We start from the raw sequence: 22,435 nt of genomic DNA, 5'->3' as shown, positions 1-22,435 counted from the left end.
AGTTTCACACCGGGCAGCGGAGACAAACTTCTGTAATGGCTTACATTCAGCACTGGTTTACTTCTGTCTGTGATTCTTAAACTATGCTCGCAGATTTCCCAATGACCTATCATTGGCCAATCAAACCCTGAATGAATTGACGCAAGTTCAACTAAAACTAAAATCTGCAGATTTTGTTCTTTCTTGGTGGTTACATCTCTACATCTCTCTCACCAGGACAGATCCTGGTTATATGACCACACTTCTTGTGAGCAGAGCTAAGGTGGGGAAAATGGGTTTTGCGCTTTATTTACTGAATATGCAATTTTTTGTCTGGGTGTCTGCTCAAATTTTCATAAAATAACTTCACATACATAGATTTCTGAGCGTGGTTGCATAGCATTAAGTAAAATAGCATTGCAGGCACTTTCATGTATAAATATTGTCACTGTTTCAATAGTAAATATTACAAGAAAACTATTGAAATTACAGATTACTCTATCTGAAGTACTCTAATTTCACACCTTGGTTACATAAAGCTACTTTAACCTCTAACAATTCTTCTGTCTAAAAGAAACATCATTACTAAGAAAAGGAAATGAGATTTCTTAGGAAAAGAAGACAAAAAGATTCCAAAATTAATCACCCTATAGCATTTCTAAACAATGCTTAAATGAAAGTATAGATAAAAGAAATACTGAGTCCATTAATATTTCTTGGGGATATTTATGGCAGAACCTCCATTGTGTGCAAAGTATAACATTTTTCATAAGAAAAGTCACACAAGTTACTTACAAAGTTCTACTTCAAGTAGGAAAAGAAATTAACATGATTACAAAAGAATAAAGCAAATATGAGATTCAAACATGACTCACAGCAATACATCTAACTTTCTATCCTAATGAGATTTCTAAAACTGATTAAATGAAAAAGAGCTGTAAACTGTCAAAATAATTTCAATGAAAGAAACTGGGTTACAGTTTAAAATCATCAAATAGCCATCAGAGTGTAGGAAATGAATTCACATCTGACTATTCAGCATGGAGAAATATGAGTTTGAGTTACACACTGATATTTTAACAGAGACACAGGGGGATTCTTCCACAGATCAATTAGGAGGAGAGTCACTCAATTTAGCGTTTGATTAAAGATTGGCATGGCACACAATTTGCCAAAGAGCAGGAGAATGAAGCTGGATTTTAAGATTTAGTCTCTGAAGAGCCTAAAGAAATTTATGACCTAAGGTAGGAGTGCACTCAGAGTGCTTACCAAAAGGAAATTTGGTGAGAGGGGTCCATTAGGTTGCAGACCACGTTATCTGGTCAGGGTATATGTTATCTTGATCCTTGAGCCAGATGTCTTCCTCTCACACAAGGGCTGTAAAGGTTTGCAGAGGGTGTAGGAAATTCTGGGGGCCATAAACTTGAGTTTAGATAGTCTCCAGACATCCTGGCTCCTGTGGTTCCTCTTTGTTTCACAAATCAAAAAGGGATTAATTTTGTCTTAAGAATTCTGATCATCTTATGAACAAAACAGCCAAATCCACTACAGGATGGCACTAATGCTGATCCACTGGGTATTTTTTTGCAATTAAGGTTACTACTCTCATTAGCACTTTTGAGTTCATAGACCACATTACACCAAAGATCTCTCTCCTCGTCTTTTTTTTTAATGGCGGTGACAAGAAAAGTCTCGTATGGAGGAATTAACACCTCCTTCTCATTTTTTATGACTGAGAATTTTTCTATTGCAGCTCCAAAACAAGTGTAAATTTGAAAACAGGACTCTTCACCAAATTTAGTTACATTCGCTTCCAAAGAGCTGGAAGTGAAAGACCCAAATCGAATTGTTTTATTGAGAACGTCTGTTTCAAATTTATCCTTAGTTCTGCGATATGAGGTCACACAACCTGTTTGATTTCTTTTGAGTTGTTGAACAGCATCAGTCAGAAAGAAATGCAGTGTGTAAAACTGAAATTTCACCTGACTGATAGTCTGCTGATCCGTTACGAGTAGCATTGTTGAACTGGACATATGAGCAATTTTTCATCATTTTAGAATTTGCTGTATACATGTATATGGCAGCAGACTGGTTTATACTGAGTCCATGTCCAGTGACACATTTATTAAGTGCTTTTTCCCAACCAGCTTTAAAATCAGGAGTGTTGTTTTTTTCATCTTCAATGTATTTTGAGATCACTAATCTATTCATGGCGTCCCTGCAACCTTCATAAGAGTCATCCACAGAGTTTTCAGCCATGTCCAGGGGCCAAACCTCACCAGTGCTCTGCAGGAAAATAGTCAGACACAGAACTGCACACATTTAGACTGTGAGGGGAGAAGTCTTCAGTAAGCCTACCTTAGTTTAAAGTAACATAAAGTACTGTGCAAATGTCAGAGACCACCTTTCATTTATTTAATTTCCAGTCAAAATGGACATTGTTATTCATTTTTCATGAGAAATTTTTGAAGAGATTAGATATAAAGTAGTCCACTAATGAAAAATAGGAGTTTCCAAAACACAAGTTAAAAAATGATTAAGTAACAGAGAAATTAGAACTTGTAACAACTGTGCAAGACCTGGTAGACCACTAAAACTGTCACCATCAGATACACAGTTCTTAAAGGGCCTAATGCTACATTTTTCTTGCATATTATTATTTTATTTTATCCCTTGTGGTTAAAACATTTATGGTTTTATTTGCCAAAAATGCTCATAAGTTTACTTCTGTTCTCATTGGCTGTCCTGCATTGTGCGTGTATTAAGCACTCAGAGCTAAAACACCCCTTAGAACTTCAGTATGAATGGGTAGGGCCAAGGTGCAAAATACACTCAAATGCCCCCAAAAGTTAGATTTTTAGACATTTAAGGGGTCAATGAGGTTAATTAGGGGGGTCCTCGAAAATAAACTTATTATGGCGTTATGCTGTCTGTTAAAAACAAATGGAAGCTCAAATACAAATTCAGGGAAAGATCAATAGTTCAGCTGCTTCACCCACAAACCAGAAAGGTTCTGTCTTTGGTATTCTTAACTAACTAGAGATGCAGCACTGGTCTGCCTCAGGGAGGTGCTGTAGCCAGTTCACTATGTCGAGTGAGTTAGCAGTCAGCCAACGATGAAGTAGATAGCCAACATGGGACCCCCGATTACCAGGGGGTATTTCGCTCAGTGGGTGGGGCTAAACTGCTGTGGGCCGAATAGGTGCATGTACGAAAATCAGTTTGTTTTTTTGGAGCTTCGTTTCCATCTATGAGTCAGATATACTGGGTATCTGACTGGATCTGACTAAATCCACAGGTGTTTCTGTCCATCCTTCCACTGAGAGAAGACAAATGGCCAGGTTCCACCGGCAGGCCCAAAGTTTGATTACACACTTGTATAATCTAAGAATAGCTCAGCCAGTTTGCACTGAAGTCCCTGTAGTTACTGACTAATAAGCCACATCATGTAATAAGCTCGGTATTTTAATGGGTGCAACCAACTTCTAAGACTGAGCTTTGGAGGTGTGGAAAAATATCCCTTACTTTCAATGTTTCTATTAATGTAATTAGACAGGTTATATATGTTTTTTTGTTTGTTTTTTTTAATAATGAAATAATAAAAAGAAAAGATGAAAATTCTGAACTGGGCATGAAGGTGTCCATTTTACATTTAAAGCCCACCTGTGCCCCTAATAAGTCCAGTCAGTGTTTTTTTTCTTTAAGGAAAAAACCAATAATTTTATTAGAAGTGCTCTTATAAGACAAATTAATATCAAGCATTTAAACCGGGGACTACTGTTTTCATGCCTTAGGTCTGGACCTGTTCCCTCTAAGCTGACTGTTTATATTTGAACATCTTGTCAGTCAATGAATTACATTCATCAAGTATATATTTAGGTATTTTGTTTCCTATTAAATTATACATATTTCTGACCACATTTGAAACCAAGGGTCTTATGGTGAATTTGACATGTGCTCAGGGCAGCCTCTGCACATTCACATATCTTAAGATATTTAGAGTAACAGACAAATAAGGTGTTTGTTTATTGGATTAGATACCCAGTACTTTTTTAAAATACTCCATTTTTTTAATATTTCACATTTACAGTGCATATTGGCTTATAACATACACAGACTTAGTTGGTATTCCGTCTGAATCAACAAACTGATAATGTACCAACTGCCCATAACTCCTACCAGTTTTTTAGTGATGGAGATGTAATTTAGTTACTGTGTAAAAATATCACACCTACCTTCCTTATAGAGAAAGAAATGGTCATCAGGAACAGCACAGCAGCCACAGACATGGTCATCTTCATACAGCTCAATTCAAGTGATGGACAAGCCACACTCTGAAGGATGAAATCAGTGGGCTTGATAAACAAAACAATGACACTTGATCATCACAAGTTATTGCAAGAAGTACACTGCCCCACAAAGTGTCCCACTGTTCCAAAACTTATTATGGCTGATCTGTAATAAGACATTTTCATCATGTGTGAAGGACAAAGTGATATTCTGTATTTTTACAAGGAATTTCCAATTACATAAAAATGTAAGTTGAGTGGTGAGCAGACCAAACTTGATCCCCAGTCCACTAGAGTTGTATAAACCATGCCACAGAGCTTTCCCTGAATTGCCAGTAAAACACTTTGACTCACTAATTCACTTGACCTTGATCCTACATTTACATGCTCTGGGCTAAATAGGCAGAATAGGTGCAGTTCTAATCAGAGCCACAGAGAGGTGGCAGTGCTCAATAGTTTTGAGCTGTGAGGGAGCTAATCCCTTTGAACGTGTGCGGTCTGTGCACCAGGCAAAGGGTCCCTTGAAAATACAAATTAGACATAGTGTATGAGTTGATAAATTATGGAAGCATATCAGTATCAAAATTAAAATAAAAATGTAATATGTAAAGTAACAATGTATTTATATGTTTGCATTTAAATTTCCTGTTCATATGTGAAATACTGAGCTCAAAATGAAAATTCAGGTTCCGGGTCAAAAGCACACTCGGTGGAAAGGCCTTTATCTGAAAACGTGGTGGCAGATCTTTCTTTAGAAGATGAAGCAAAACAGAGAAATGTATCATTTTGTGATGATTACTTTATACGTGACCCACGAAGAATCTTTAATCAAACATGTGGCAGATTTTTCTGTTTTAATCAGTTGGTCGAATTATGGTCCGTGTTAGCTGACCGTAGGCTACAGAGGGAGACTAATTCAGCATCAAGGGCTATATTCTTACTTACATAGTGAGAATCAGATGTGGAGATATTGCTGTGTTCCAGCTGATCTGTTACCAAAATTGTACTCATAAAATGATTTAGTTATAGTTGTACTGGAACACATAAACATGTGTATATCACACAACCACTGTGTCGTAGTGGCTGAGCTGGGAACAGCTGCTGTGCTGTGTCGGTATCGGTATTAATAAGTCATAAGCCAGAATTATGTTGAGTGTAAACAGATATATCTGCTCTTTAATGATTTATGCATTTATTGATTTATATATGTACATCACCGTGTATACATAGCTAAATATACACAAACTTTATAAAAATCATAACTTTACAGGAGAAAGAAAAACATGAGATATCACATTACAGCCATGATGACCATTCTGACACATTTACACTGCACACTGCAAAAAATGGTTTGTCAGTTCAACTGTCAATTCAACTGTTTTCATTCAATTAAAACAAAAAAATAGTTTAGCAAAATATTTGTTTAGATTAACAAAAGCAATACTACAAACCTCAAAACACTTCAAATCAACTTCTCCCTACTTCACTTTTTACCGTGCAATAACACTCAAAGACACTTTACTGACCTGCTTTTGGTGGGACGGTGACTAAAAGTGAGCTCAAACTCACAGATGTTTGCTGGAATTTGGGACTTCACTGTCCAGAGTTAACCCAAAGTTGTAGAGATGAATTCAGTCAGGGGAGCCAGGTAAAGTTCAGTAAAAGAAACGAGCAGAGAAGTTGTTTCCTTTCATAGCTGATCAGCAGCATATATACATCCTCAAGCCCCACTACTGAATAACCGAGCCCTTATAAAGCCATGCTAATTTAGGCGATGGGTTTAACAGTTCTGTGTTTTTTTTACTTGGGACTCAAAGGTGACCAACATATTTGCATTTTTTGCACCTACCATCTATGGTGTAAACCACATGTCAGGTTCCAGTCCTCACAGGCCAACACACTGCAGACTTCAAGATACTGCCTCATTCAAACACTTGATTCAGCTAAACAGCGAATTAGCAAGGCCTTCATTAACTGAATTCAGAGTGTTAGATGAGGGTAGCGCTAATCTCCGCAGCACTTTGGCCTGGAAGATCCCCAGTTTGACATGCCTGGTGTAAACTAACAAAACACTGTACAAAGCCTCATAGGTTCAGCATAAAACTGATCAAAAGAAAAAAAGAAAGCATGCCTTATACATATTGATTTCATTGCCAAATAGCCAACTAAGCAATTTCACAAAATGTACCCATGCTAGTACAGGAGCAACTAGACTCAATTTAGTTCTCTGCATATGTTAATAGAATAATTTTTATCCACATTGTACAGCCAGCTCATGTGACAGCACTAGCTATGCAATGAAACTTAATGAGTGTACATGTCTTTAATTGGTCAGTTTATGAAATGCCAGGCCTGCATTAATGTGCCAGTTTAACAATAACTTTGTAGACATTTTTGCTATAATGCAATGAGTTTCTATTATGTAAAACCATCTTTCTTTTTTATGCCAAACCCACCTTGAGTGTGTTCTACCATTAAGCCCTGCTTTGTCTCATCTGACCATAGTTCCAGTAGCATCTAGTGAACTTCAGGCAGTTACATTTGTAGTTAGATGAAAGAAAATAATTCCTTCTAGAACACCTTTCAAATAATTTGTTGACATGGAGGTGGTGTCTAATTATAGTTCTGGAGCCCTGGTGACCCCAGAGTGCTACTTTCTTCTGCCAATCTCCAACCATGATCTATGGAGAAATGTTTGCTCTTCTAACCATCCTCCTCACTGTGCATGAAGGCAAAATAAATTTATGTATATTTTCAAGGAGATTTACTACAGCTCTGGTTGTTTTAAACTTTCCTCAGTTACAGTTTGTTCATAAGAATTTCTATGAGGGTCAATAATTGTGACACATGGTTTTATTCAAGAAATAGGTTTTTTTTTTATTCTTAGACAAAATTTACTCCACTTACAAGGCTTTACACTAGATATGTGTGAAGTCTTGATCACATTGAGCCATAAAAACATTAATAAAGAAGGGCTTGCTCTACCTAATAAGCAACATAAGCAACCACTTGGGGTCCCGCTGCCACTGGGGCCCCTAACAACTTTTGGGTTAATACTGGCAATGTACCAATAATTATGGAGCTGACTGCGTATGTTTTACAGTTCTTTCCCAAATCAATGAAAATAACATTTTTTAAAATTCATACAAATTAGACAGTAAAAAGGTACTGGATGTGTAGTTTAAAAATGTTGTGGTATGTTTTGTGTCTATAGATCAAAAACTGCAAAACTGATAACTACACTGTGGAGTTGAGAGTGATGTAGTTGTGTCTTTTTTCCCCAGGGCAGAACCAGCACTAGTTGTGGTGGGAGATGGTGTGAGAGATAAACAAAGACCACTACATCACTCTCAACACTATAGCATAGTTATCAGTTTCGCAGAAATAGCACTAGTTGTGGTGTGAGATTGCGTGAGATAAAAACTGCTGCTGTCAGAAAAAAAACTTTTTTTTTTTTTTGTCGTTTTTCGGTTTTTGTCATAGTTTGAAAATGCCTGTTGCCCTTTACATTGTGAGTAAATTTCATGATAAATATACTAAAAGAAATGTCCCAAAATTACTTGGAAAAAACTTCGGTTTCACTGACTTACATTAAAAGCAAAGTATGTTTTTTACTCCCACTATAAAGTTACCATTTTGGAGATACAAGGTTTTGATCTGACAACAGCAAAATACATTCATTAACTGAGAAATGTGTAAACTAAAGAAAAATATGGCATGAAACAGAACAAATTTAGATATCAGACTTTTGCTGATTAGCTGCTAATAAAACTATTATCTGATTACTCACTGCTAATAAAACAGTCAGCCTACATCTGACATTACAGCTAAATAGATTTTGACGGCCTGTTTTATTCAAAGTTTACAATTTACTGTGTCACCAACTGTAATGGGACAGAATCATTCAGATGAATGTGGAGAGTAAAAACAATAGAGGCTTTACTTGAATCAGGGATTTCCAAAGTCGTGGTCAAAAAACATGCCAAGGTCAGTTCCAACACAGTCCAATACCAGAAAAACACAGTCATAACCAAACTAAGGGGAGAAAACAAAAGGCAGAGTTGAATAAACTGGCAATACACGAGAAAAACAAACCAGAATGCACAATGAACGTTCAGTAGCTCTGAAAACAGTGGCAATACCTCACAAAGTCCCTACTCTAAATGGTTTATAAGGCTAACTAAACCGGTCATATGACAGACAAAACATGTGCAAATAATCAGTATTCAGATAAGGCAGATGGATGACAAGTTGAGTGTGATGGAGTCACATGATCACCCAAAGGATTCTGGAGTCCATGCTGGAGGGCTGTGTGACACAAACATACACCACATTATACACTTGAAGATTACATTTAGCCTGTATTAGCTAACATTTAGCCAACATGCCCTTTATCATCTTTAGTCTCGTTTGCCAAACGGCGTGGCACAGCCGGTAAAGCAGCTTTTGTCTATTATACCATATGAGAGAAAGATGTTACGAGTGTATATTTTGTACGTTTCTAGTTCCTTACTGCTTTAAAACAATCAAAAATAAAGTAAAACAATACAGGCTCCTTTTATCTTTCAATTTCCTTTATCAATATTCAACATAGTGCTTTAGGTTATTAATAGGCTGTATTTTAGTCTGTGCATGCATTGTATGTACTGCATACGACCTACTTACACTCTTGATCTCCACACTGGTTCACAGAAGAACAATGTGGCTTTAGTCTCAGGTTTGCTTTTATTACCCAAAGTGGAGACTCACTTGAACTCATTCACATGGTTTTACCTGATATGATGATAAACGTACATCACTCTATTGAACACAAGGGAAAAACTCTTGACTCTTTTTTCTATAGCTCTCCAACAGTGAATTTTGCCTCTCTTATCGTCCTCCTCACTGTGTGTGAGGGCAAAATAAACTTGGGTCCTCGTCCAGGTAAGTTTGTCACATTTCCAGTTGATTGGAACTTTTTAATTATTGCTCTAACTGTAGTTGTGGGCATTTTCAGGTACGTAGAGATTTTTTATAGCCATTCACTGACTTATGAAGGTCAACACACTTTTCCCTTATTTGAATTATGTGTTTTCGTGTCTGAGTCATATTGGAGAACGACCAAGAGAATGTGACCTCTGTGTCACTCACTACCACTGCCCTCCCACAAAATGCTGGTGTCACACCAGAGGTGTGGACTCGAGTCATTGAGTTTGGGTGACCAACATATTTGCGTTTTTTGCACTTACCATCTATGGTGTAAACCACATGTCAGGTTCCAGTCCTCACAGGCCAACACACTGCAGACTTCAAGATACTGCCTCATTCAAACACTTGATTCAGCTAAACAGCGAATTAGCAAGGCCTTCATTAACTGAATTCAGAGTGTTAGATGAGGGTAGCGCTAATCTCCGCAGCACTTTGGCCTGGAAGATCCCCAGTTTGACATGCCTGGTGTAAACTAACAAAACACTGTACAAAGCCTCATAGGTTCAGCATAAAACTGATCAAAAGAAAAAAAGAAAGCATGCCTTATACATATTGATTTCATTGCCAAATAGCCAACTAAGCAATTTCACAAAATGTACCCATGCTAGTACAGGAGCAACTAGACTCAATTTAGTTCTCTGCATATGTTAATAGAATAATTTTTATCCACATTGTACAGCCAGCTCATGTGACAGCACTAGCTATGCAATGAAACGTAATGAGTGTACATGCCTTTAATTGGTCAGTTTATGAAATGCCAGGCCTGCATTAATGTGCCAGTTTAACAATAACTTTGTAGACATTTTTGCTATAATGCAATGAGTTTCTATTATGTAAAACCATCTTTCTTTTTATGCCAAACCCACCTTGAGTGTGTTCTACCATTAAGCCCTGCTTTGTCTCATCTGACCATAGTTCCAGTAGCATCTAGTGAACTTCAGGCAGTTACATTTGTAGTTAGATGAAAGAAAATAATTCCTTCTAAAACACCTTTCAAATAATTTGTTGACATGGAGGTGGTGTCTAATTATAGTTCTGGAGCCCTGGTGACCCCAGAATGCTACTTTCTTCTGCCAATCTCCAACCATGATCTATGGAGAAATGTTTGCTCTTCTAACCATCCTCCTCACTGTGCATGAAGGCAAAATAAATTTATGTCCATTTTCAAGGAGATTTACTACAGCTCTGGTTGTTTTAAACTTTCCTCAGTTACAGTTTGTTCATAAGAATTTCTATGAGTGTCAATAATTGTGACACATGGTTTTATTCAAGAAATTAGGGTTTTTTTAAATCTTAGACAAAATTTACTCCACTTACAAGGCTTTACACTAGATATGTGTGAAGTTTTGATCACATTGAGCCATAAAAACATTAATAAAGAAGGGCTTGCTCTACCTAATAAGCAACATAAGCAGCCACTTGGGGTCCCGCTGCCACTGGGGTCCCCTAACAACTTTTGGGTTAATACTGGCAATGTACCAATAATTATGGAGCTGACTGCGTATGTTTTACAGTTCTTTCCCAAATCAATGAAAATAACATTTTTTTAAAATTCATACAAATTAGACAGTAAAAAGGTACTGGATGTCTAGTTTAAAAATGTTGTGGTATGTTTTGTGTCTATAGATCAAAAACTGCAAAACTGATAACTACACTGTGGAGTTGAGAGTGATGTAGTTGTGTCTTTTTTCCCCAGGGCAGAACCAGCACTAGTTGTGGTGGGAGATGGTGTGAGAGATAAAGACCACTACATCACTCTCAACACTATAGCATAGTTATCAGTTTCGCAGAAATAGCACTAGTTGTGGTGTGAGATTGTGTGAGATAAAAATTGCTGCTGTCAGAAAAAAAACTTTTTTCGGTTTTTGTCATAGTTTGAAAATGCCTGTTGCCCTTTACATTGTGAGTAAATTTCATGATAAATATACTAAAAGAAATGTCCCAAAATTACTTGGAAAAAACTTTGGTTTCACTGACTTACATTAAAAGCAAAGTATGTTTTTTACTCCCACTATAAAGTTACCATTTTGGCAAAATACATTCATTAACTGAGAAATGTGTAAACTAAAGAAAAATATGGCATGAAACAGAACAAATTTAGATATCAGACTTTTGCCGATTAGCTGCTAATAAAACTATTATCTGATTACTCACTGCTAATTAAACATAGTCAGCCTACATCTGACATTACAGCTAAATAGATTTTGACGGCCTGTTTTATTCAAAATTTACAATTTACTGTGTCACCAACTGTAATGGGACAGAATCATTCAGATGAATGTGGAGAGTAAAAACAATAGATGCTTTACTTGAATCAGGGATTTCCAAAGTCGTGGTCAAAAAACATGCCAAGGTCAGTTCCAACACAGTCCAATACCAGAAAAACACAGTCATAACCAAACTAAGGGGAGAAAACAAAAGGCAGAGTTGAATAAACTGGCAATACACAAGAAAAACAAACCAGAATGCACAATGAACGTTCAGTAGCTCTGAAAACAGTGGCAATACCTCACAAAGTCCCTACTCTAAATGGTTTATAAGGCTAACTAAACTGGTCATTTGACAGACAAAACATGTGGAAATAATCAGTATTCAGGTGAGGCAGATGACAAGTTGAGTGTGATGGAGTCACATGATCACCCAAAGGATTCTGAGAAATGATCACCCAAAGGATTCTGGAGTCCATGCTGGAGGGCTGTGTGATACCAACATACACCACATTATACACTTGAAGATTACATTTAGCCTGTATTAGCTAACATTTAGCCAGTATGCCCTTTATCATCTTCAGTCTCTTTGCCAAACGCCGTGGCACAGCCAGTAAAGCAGCTTTTGTCTATTGTACCATATGAGAGAAAGATGTTACGAGTGTATATTTTGTACATGTTTCTAGTTCCTTACTGCTTTAAAACAATGAAACATAAAGTAAAACAATACAGGTTCCTTTTATCTTTGAATTTCCTTTATCAATATTCAACATAGTGCTTTAGGTTATTAATAGGCTGTATTTTAGTCTGTGCATCCATTGTATATACTGCATATGACCTACTTACACTCTTGATCTCCACACTGGTTCACAGAAGAACAATGTGGCTTTAGTCTCAGGTTTGCTCAGGTAGTGAGTGACACAGAGGTCAAATTGCTGGTGTCACACCAGAGGTGTGGACTCGAGTCATTGAGTTTGACTCAAGTCACGAATTTGATGACTTGAGGCTCAACTCAAGAAAATCGAGAAACACTTGAGATTTGATTTTGACTCGAACACCAATGACTAGGACTCTGACTCGGACTGAAGGATTATGACTCAGAAAGGCTAGAGACCCAAAGTTGAAGAGATGTGGAGAGACGTTGGACTGCAGACTGCTACACCGTCAGTTATTTTACCTGTGAATGGATTTGTTTCCTGCCATAAATCTGATACACAGCATTATTACAGAAGACAAGTGAAGCATTAGAGCTCAAATTCGTCTTTATACGTTAGAAACATGCAAAGTATCAACAGCATCAATAAAACTAAGCGCTTAAACTAGTTTTACTGGAGAAACTTACCAGGCGAACTGACCATTTTCCTCATGATAGCAAAACAAAAGAAACAGCTCTCTGTATCAGACCCCATTTTAACAGGTTCTGCAGGTAAAACAAGTGCAACATTCACCACAAGACTGAAGTTGACCGTCAGCTTCATATTAGATTATTATTTGCTGTTCCTTAAATGGAACTGCTGAAAGGAAAGGAACTGCTGCACCATTTAAGGTGGAACGGAAAATTCAAACGAGAAGCTGCTGGAGAAAAAGTCAACTTCAGCTTTTGTACTTTTACCATAATTTTGCTGTCTTTTCTGTAAATTTTGTTCAGCTCAATCATTTTGGTTTCTGTTGCCATCTAAATTCAATTCAAACTAGTCAACAATCTTTTTACATACAGTATACCTGTCATAGTTATTTGTGTATCAAGGATTTTTTTATTTTAGTATGAAGGGTAAAAATATTAATAAAAAATTAACACACAGCCATACACTGCTAACATGCTGTCATTAAAAAGCTATAGTACTGTTACCATTATTCAGTGTTATGGCCTTACATTAGCTGAAGAATGCATACTGACTTGTTTAAGACTCGAAGATTAGGACTATTGACTTGGAACTTGACTTGAGACTCGCCTTCACTGACTCAGGACTTGAATCGAGACTGTCTTGACTTGGGACTTGAGTGTGAAGACTTGAGATTTACTTGTTTCTTGCAACTTAGTGACTTGTTCCCACCTCTGTGTCACAGATTTCACCATGAGCATGTTTGCTGCTGCTTGTCAACTCACACCGCCAACGTGTTAAGACCCATCTGCTCATGCTCGCGTCACCGTATCACCGTATTGGTGATAAGTATTGGCACCCCCATCGGCTTTCAAAGCGCGATTGTCAGAATGTTTGTGAATCTCCACCTGACACACCAAACAAGCCCAACTGAAAGTGTGAACAAGTCACTGCATTTAGTCATGTGCCAGAAAGAAACAAACATCTGACAAGCTGCAAATATACAAAAAGATCACCAAAAAGTAAGTTGAAGTGTAACCAACAATCAAACTTACACAACCAAGGCGTGATATCCAACAAAAATTTACACTAAGTAAAGGCAAAGTCAATCATTCCAGGTTTTTCCTAACAATAATCAACAAAAAGAACTGCATACAAACCAAACAACTTTGTGCAGAGCATTGTCAACTGTTGAAATAAAACTGCTCCAATTTAAACATTTCAGCAAGATATTTACAGACATGAGTCCTTTCAACTTCAGCAACACTTTAGCCTCAAAATCCTCATCAGTGACCCTGGATCAGTTTGGGGTGAGAATCAGGCCTGAATAATCTCTTCACTGCTGCAGAGCTGTTGCAGCTCCACAGCAGAAGTAGATTTTTAGGTAAAATAACATAATCCTCTGCTGTAAAATCATTATAACACACAGTTCTAACACAGTTTTCACAATAAATGGTCTTAAACGCTGGAGTTAATGTATAACTGCTAAGACACACAGACTGCTGGTCACACAGCAACGCAGACAACGAAAAGGCAAAGAGAAAGATTTAAGACAAACATCGATAATTTGGAGATGAATGGACTTTTCATCTGCATTTATAATCACTCAGCTGGTTTCCTGATACATTTAATCTACAAAAACTCGCAAGGCTGAAAGTCGCTTCTCATTCACCAGCTTCTCGTTCGAATTCTACCGTTCCACCTTAAATGGTGCCTGAGGCGCCAGATTGTACTGCTGTGCCATTTAAGGTGGAATGGGAGAATTCGAACGAGAAGCTGGTGAATGAAAAGCTGAACTTCAGCCTTGTAAAAAGTTGAACGTTGAGACACATTTTACAAGAAACTCGCAGAGAAGTTTCCTGACAGAGGTGGGAGAAAAGTGGCTACAGCTGACCTAAAGCTTAAAGCAGAGCAAAGTAAGTCTGCACTTTCGTTAATATTTGTTAGCCTGTAAATCAGCACACCCTGAGACACATTTACAGCCAAGATGGTAAAACGGACATAAAATGTTGTGGCTCCCAAGGTGGTCTTATTTTTGTTGAAAGGACAAAATGGCTCTTCTTAATATTTCGGTAGCTGACCCCTGAGCTAAGCCTACTAGCAAGGGGTGATCAGCGCGCGGGGTGATCAGCGCGCGGGGCGAGCGCATGACCGTTTGCTCGAACTGTCTGAGGCTCAGTCAGGATTGCGCAGTTGCCACTAGCCATTAACGGCCATGTTCTATGGTTCAGATTTTGCGTGGATTGCCTGAAGCCTGTAGAGAAATTGTGGTGAAAATTATCACTATAGCTACACAAAAATTTGTAGGTGCTACAGCTATTAGATACCTTTCATAAGACTGTAGCGACTATAGCTATTAGCTACAAAAATTTGTAGTTACCTACAAAAAGTAGTGCGCTACTTAGCTACTCCCCCATCCCTGTATATACTGCATACGGCCCACTTACACCCTTGATCTCCACACTAATTCACAGAAGAACAGTGTGGCTTTAGTCTCAGGTTTGCTTTTATTACCCAAAGTGGAGACTCACTTGAACTCATTCAAATGGTTTTACTTGATATGATGCTAATCTTACAAAACTATTACAAGCCTATTGAACACAAGGAAAAACTCTTGACAGGTGAGAGAGAGTCTGAAGATCTCTGGAGCTTCTACATTTCAGTTAGTTTGCTGATGGTGATGAATTTACCACTGCACTTTATTCACTCTGTTTGTGGTGTTGTGGTGGTGCAGCAGCTTTCACAGGATGAATCAACAACACAGGGCATGTTGCACATTTTCTGGGTGTTTATTATCACACACTCTTTATCTGCACCAGTTATGTTAACCTCTTATATATTCTTATACATGCACCAGCATATATATATATATATATATATATATATTATATATATATATATATATATATATATATATATATATGATTAAAACTAACCCATGTTTTGTTTATTTACTACAAATAATTAGTAAAAAGAACCATATTTAACAGCAGTTTTGTTGAATTAGCTTAATCTCACATTAAAAAATTGAAAAAATCCAACCTTTAATTGAAATAAATTTATTCTGAGAAAAAAAATGCTCATCAAGAAATACAACCCCATTTCCAAAAATGTTTGTAAATGAAAAGAAAATGCAATGATGTGAAAATCATTTAAACCCTATATTTATTTAAAATAGTACAAAGACAACATATCAAATGCTAAAACTGAGAAATTGTATTGTTTTTTGAAAATTTTGAATTCTATGGTAGCAACACGTTCCAAAATAGTTGGGAGAGGGGCATGTTTACCACTGTGCTGCATCACCTCTTTTTTAACAACACTCTTTAAGTGTTTGGGAACTGAGGAGACCAATTGCTGTAGCTTTGAAAGTGAAATGTTTTCCCTTTCTTACTTGATGTATGATTTCAGCTGCTAAACTATTCAGGGTCTCTTGTCATATTTCTTGTTTCATAAAGTGCCTTATGTTTTCAGTGGGTGACAGGTCTGGAGTGCAGGCAGGTCAGTTTAGCACCCGTACTCTTTTACTACAGAGCCATGCTGCTGTAATACATGCAGAACGAGGTCTGACATTGTGTTGCCAAAATAATCAAGGAAGACGTCGTTGTGAAAAAGACGTCAAAACATGTATCTATCATTCAGCATTAATGGTGCCTTCACAGATGTGCCAGTCACCCATGCCATGTGCACAAATGCACCCACATACCATCATGGAAGCTGACTTTTCAACTGTGTGCTGATAACAAGCCTGATAGTATTAAGCTCGGCGGATGCAGTGTCCATGATTTCCAAAAAAATTTCAAATTTAGATTCATGAACCCTTACTCATCTTAACTTCTGAAAGACTCAGCCTCTCTGGTATACTCTTTTTCCTCTCTCTTTTTCTACCCAGTGATGTTACTTACCTGTTGCCAATTAAACTTCAGGTGTTTTTTTTAGCATTACACAATTTTACTAGTCTTTTGTTGCCCTGTCCCAACTTTTTTGGAACGTGTTGCTGCCATTACATTCAAAATGGGTGTATATTTTTCAAAAAATCAATAAAATTTCTCAGTTTCAACATTTGATTTGTTGTCTTTGTACTAATTTATAAATAAATAAATATAGGGTTTAAATGATTTGTACATCATTGCATTTTGTTTTCATTTACATTTTGCACAGCGTCCCAAATTTTTGGAAATGGGGTTGTAATTATTTTTGACAAAATACATGTGCCACAGTTATTGCCTTTGATACTTTGTTCAACCTTCCTTTGCCAATAAAGCACTTAGTCTTCTACTGTAACATCTTCAAAGATGTTAAAAAATATGGCATGAAACAGAGCAAATTTAGATATCAGACTTGCTAATTAGCTGCTAACAAAACTATTAGCTGATTACTCACTGCTGATAAAACATAGTCAGCCTACATCTGACATTACATCTAGGTAGATTTTGACGGCCTGTTTTATTTAAGATTTACAATATACTGTGTCACCAACATATATACACATAATACACTAGAAGATTACATTTAGCCTCTATTAGCTACCATTTAGCCAACATGCCCTTTATCATATTCAGTCTCATTTGCCAAACGGCGTGGCACAGCAGCTTTTGTCTGTTGTACCATATAAGAGAAAGATGTTGCGAAGGTATATTTTGTACATGTTTCTAGTTCCTTACTGCTTTAAAACAATGAAACATAAAGTAAAACAATACAGGTTCCTTTTATCTTTGAATTTCCTTTATCAATATTCAACATAGTGCTTTAGGTTATTAATAGGCTGTATTTTAGTCTGTGCATGCATTGTATATACTGCATACGACCTACTTACACTCTTGATCTCCACACTGGTTCACAGAAGAACAATGTGGCTTTAGTCTCAGGTTTGCTTTTATTACCCAAAGTGGAGACTCACTTGAACTCATTCACATGGTTTTACCTGATATGATGATAAACGTACATCACTCTATTGAACACAAGGGAAAAATCTCTTGACTCTTTTTTCTATAGCTCTCCAACAGTGAATTTTGCCTCTCTTACCATCCTCCTCACTGTGTGTGAGGGCAAAATAAACTTGGGTCTTCGTCCAGGCAAGTTTGTCACAGGTCCAGTTGATTGGAACTTTTTAATTATTGCTGTACTGTAGATGTGGGCATTTTCAGGTAAGTAGAGATATTTTATGGCCATTCTCTGACTTATGAAGGTCAATTCACGTTTCCCTTATTTGAATTGTGTGTTTTCTTGTCTGAGTCACATTGAAGAGCAACCAAGAGAATGTGACCTCTGTGTCACTCACTACCACTGCCTTCCCACAATATACGGGTGTCACACCACAAGGCTGAAGTTTACTTTTTATCCGTCAGCTTCATATTAGATTACTATTTGCTGTTCCACCTTAAATGGTGCAGCAGGCATCAGAAAGGAACTGCTGCACCATTTAAGGTGGAACGGAAAATTCAAACGAGAAGCTGCTGGAGAAAAAAGTCAACTTCAGCTTTTGAACTTTTACCATAATTTTGCTGTCTTTTCTGTACACTTTTTTCAGCTCTGTCATTTTGGTTTCTGTTGCCATCTAAATTCAATTCAAACTAGTGGTTGTTTTTAGTTAGCTGAGCTAGTTTTAGTGCTGAGCCAGGTTTTATTTTAATCCTTGTTTCCAAAAATATATATATAAAAAAAGTTCAGTAGTAGTTTTAAAATTCCTTCCATGTGTAGTGCACTAATCTTTTTACATACAATATAACTGTCATAGTTATCTGTGTATCAATGATTTTTTATTTTAGTATGAAGGGTAAAAATATTAATAAAAAATTAACATACAGCCATACACTGCTAACGTGCTGTCATTAAAAAGCTATAGTACTGTTACCATTATTAGGTGTTATGGCATTAAATTAGCTGAAGAATTCATACTGACTTGTTTAAGACTTGAAGATTAGGACTATTGACTTGGAACTTGACTTGAGACTCACCTTCACTGACTCAGGACTTGAATCGAGACTCAACTGTCATAACTTGGGACCTCTATGTCACAGATTTCACATGAGCATGTGAAATCTGCTGCTGCTTGTCAACTCACACCACCAACGTGTTAAGTTCTGTCTGCTCATGCTCGCATCACTCAGCATGTGCTCTGATGCATGTGCATCAGAGCTTGCTTTGTGGTATTGGTGATAAGTATTGGCCCCCGCATCGGTGCCAATGTCGTCCTGTGTCTGTGCCACCCTAGTAAATACTGTACCATTATATTGTTTAATGCTTGAGTTATTAGAAAATCATGTCTCAAAACAGAAATAACAAAGTGGTGAGTCACCGTATAAAGCCTGAAACAATAACTTTAAAGTGAGAAGTGTCAGGTCAGATTTCTTAGGAGGTTTTAGGACAACATCACACATCTTTACGTATTAATGTTGCACACACAAACTCAAAAAGAAGGTCTGGGTTTATTAGGATTTTTAGGTCTGAAATGCAAAATCAACATTACCCTGATGAAGATATCATGACAGTAGTAGATAATTCACTTACATCCTTGAAAGACACGTCCTTCACCACCAGTTCTCTTTGAATATTCTTACAATCTCCTCACAATCATCAGGTTCATCCACGCAGGGAAGGGGTCCAAAGCAGAGCTGACATATACAAAATGTTCCTCTGCATGTTGCGTTTACACATTTCCACCCAAGATGTCTCCAAATCTCCAAAACTTACATGGTGCAGCTTTAAAGTACAACCCCATGGGGTTGTAGTTGAATTCACTAATGGCAGAATCAGAGGCAGCCCAATGACCTTGTGGACTTTCTCAGTAACACACACATTCAGTCAGTGAGTCTACAAGATAGAGAATGGATTTTCTAGTACTGTTTTATTCTTTTCCTTGCTTTTTCATCATCAAAACCAAAAGTACTTGGATAAATGGTAGCTGATCCTACAAATCCAATTCCAAAAAAGTTGGGACAGTATGTGAAATGCAAATAAAAACAAGAAGCAGTGATTTGCAAATCCACTTTGACCTGTATTTAAACATAAACAGTACAAAGACAAGGTATTTAATGTTTTGTCTTAGCAACTTTATTACTTTTCGTAAATATACACTTATTCTATAATTGGTCCCTGTAACACTTTCCAAAAAAGTTGGTACAGGAGCAATTCAAGGCTAAAAATGTTGTTAAATGTTCAGGTAATATTATCATGCGTGAGTGTAAAAGGAGCATCCAGGAAAGGCCAGTCCTTCATAAGCAAAGATGGGTCAAGGCTCACAAAAATGTATCAGCATTTAGTCCAACCATTTAAGAAAACACTCCTCAATGAGTGGTTGAGGATTTTAGATATCTCACCCTCTACAGAGCATAATATTATCAAAAGATTCAGGGAATCTGGACAAATCTCTGTACATAAAACGCAAGGCCAAAAATCACACCTGAAAGCTTGTTACCTTCAACCCTGCAGAGAGCACTGCATTAAAAGCTGACATGCTTCTATGATGGATATCACCACATAGGTTCAGGAATTATTTGACAAACTGTTGTCAGTAAACGCTGTTTGTCACTACATCAACAAGTGCCAGTTATGATATATTATGCACACTGGAAGTCATGTCAACAATGTCTATACATGCTGACAACTTCTCTGGGCTCAAGATAATCTGAAATAGACTGATTTACAGTGGAAATGTGAATTGTGGTCTGCGTCAACCTCTCAGAATGTTCATGGAAATAATGTATGTTGTGTTCTCTGGGGCAAAGAAGAGTTGCAGAGGCTTGATGGCCTGCATGGGAAGACCAGCCAAGAGCAAGTTGCAGTAGTCAAGCCTTGAGATGACAAGAGACTGAACTAGCACCTGGGTGGCCTCTCGAGTGAGAAAGGGTCGGATCCTCTGGATGTTGTATCGGAGAAATCTGCATGACCGAGTTAGGTTCGCGATATGAGTTGAGAACGATAACTGGCCATCCAGAATCACATCAAGACTTCTTGCCTCTACAGACGGAACAATCAGAGAGTTCTCGAATGAGATGGCAAGATCATGATGAGGACCTGTAGTTGCAGGGATGAATAGCAGCTCAGTCTTGCTTGGATTAAGCTTCAGGTGGTGAGCTGCCATCCATGAAGAGATGTCAGACAGACATGCCGAGATGCGACTGGAAACCTGTGTGTCAGAGGGTGAGAAAGAAAGCATTAGTTGAGTGTCATCAGCATAACAGTGATAAGAGAAGCCATGAGAGGATATTACATCACCAAGAGAAGAGGACCCAGCACCGAGCCTTGTGGGACACCAGTGGAGAGCCTGCATGGAGAGGATGTAGACCCTCTTCATGTTACCTGATAAGAGCGATCCTCCAGATAGGACTTGAACCACTTCCACGCAGAGCCAGTGATTCCAAGGTTGGTGAGGATGTCCAGAAGGATTGTATGGTTGACCATGTCAAAAGCTGCTGAGAGGTCAAGAAGAATCAGGACAGTTGACAGTTTGGCTGATCATGCTGATTGGAGCTTCTCAGTCACTGCTATAAGAGCAGTTTCTGTTGAGTGCGCCGGTTTGAAGCTAGACTGGTTGGGATCCTGGAGCTGGTTCTGTGTGAGAAAGAGAGACAGTTGATTATAGACTGCATGTTCAAGATTTTTTTAATGGAAAGAAAGGAGTGATACCGGTCTGTAGATATCAGAGCTGTCAAGCAAGGGCTTCTTCAGGATGGGAAGTACTCTTGCAAGTTGATGGAACTTCACCTGATGACAAGGACTTGTTAATCAGAAAAGTGATGAAGGGCAGTAGATCCTTGGAGATTGACTGGAACAATGCAGATGGGATGGGATCCAGTGGGCAGGTGGTTGGGTTACTCGATTTGATCAGTGGTAGGACATCATCTGTGGAAAGAGAAGAAAAACAGTTTAAGGGATGAGAACAAGAGGAGGAGGTCTAGTGGAAGGAGGTGGGACAGAGGGGAAAGACTGGCGGATTCTATCAACCTTCTCCTCAAAGAAGGTGACAAAATCCTCAGGTGGATCAGATGCTGATGCTTCCAGTTTCCCTCTGTAGAAAGATGACTTTGCAGCAGTAACTTCGCATGAGAACTTGGAAAGGAGAGATTGGTAGGAGTGAAGATCCGAGTTGAGCTGTGATTTCCTCCACCTTCTCTCAGCCTTCCTTAGTTCTTGCTGTTTGCTGCGCAGGACACCTGTCAGCCAGGGGGCAGGTGGGGAAGATCTCAGTGATTTTGATTATGGCATGATTGTTGGTGCCAGACAGACTGGTTTGAGTATTTCTGTAACTGTTGATCTTTTGGGATTTTCACACACAACAGTATGTAGAGTTTACTCAAAACAGTAGAGTTTACAGTGGTACAGTAATGAAAAACATCCATTGAGCAGTAGTTCTGCAGATGGAAACACCTTCTTGATGAGAGGAGTCAACAGAGAATGGCGAGAATGGTTACAGCTGACAGACGGGCTATGGTAACTCAGATAACCACTCTGTAATGTACAACACATTGAACTTTGAGGCAGAGTTTTTCCTGTTCTTAATGCTTGGTATGATCTGAATATGTTCCCTTCTGCTCTAGACACCTTGCTTACTTGCACACTCTCAAAATGTAACTGAGAGTATGCTACCCAGCCAACATGTCCATGTGGGCCCTACATGCATTAACAATGGGCTGGCAGTTGGGTCCACTTTGAGCCACCCAGTTGAGGC

General features: G+C 38.0%; 1 pseudogene; it reads right to left on the bottom strand.

Moving 5' to 3' along the window:
- Positions 1 to 1,460: 1,460 nt before the first annotated feature.
- On the bottom strand, positions 1,461 to 6,001 carry LOC118810789 (annotated as a pseudogene).
- Between the last annotated feature and the right edge of the window lie 16,434 nt (positions 6,002 to 22,435).

This window comes from Colossoma macropomum, unplaced genomic scaffold (assembly GCF_904425465.1).
Source record: "Colossoma macropomum unplaced genomic scaffold, Colossoma_macropomum, whole genome shotgun sequence".
NCBI classification, from domain to species: Eukaryota; Metazoa; Chordata; class Actinopteri; order Characiformes; family Serrasalmidae; genus Colossoma; species Colossoma macropomum.
The sequence above is the reverse complement of the archived record's forward strand: the minus strand, read 5'-3'. Positions and strand labels throughout refer to the sequence as shown.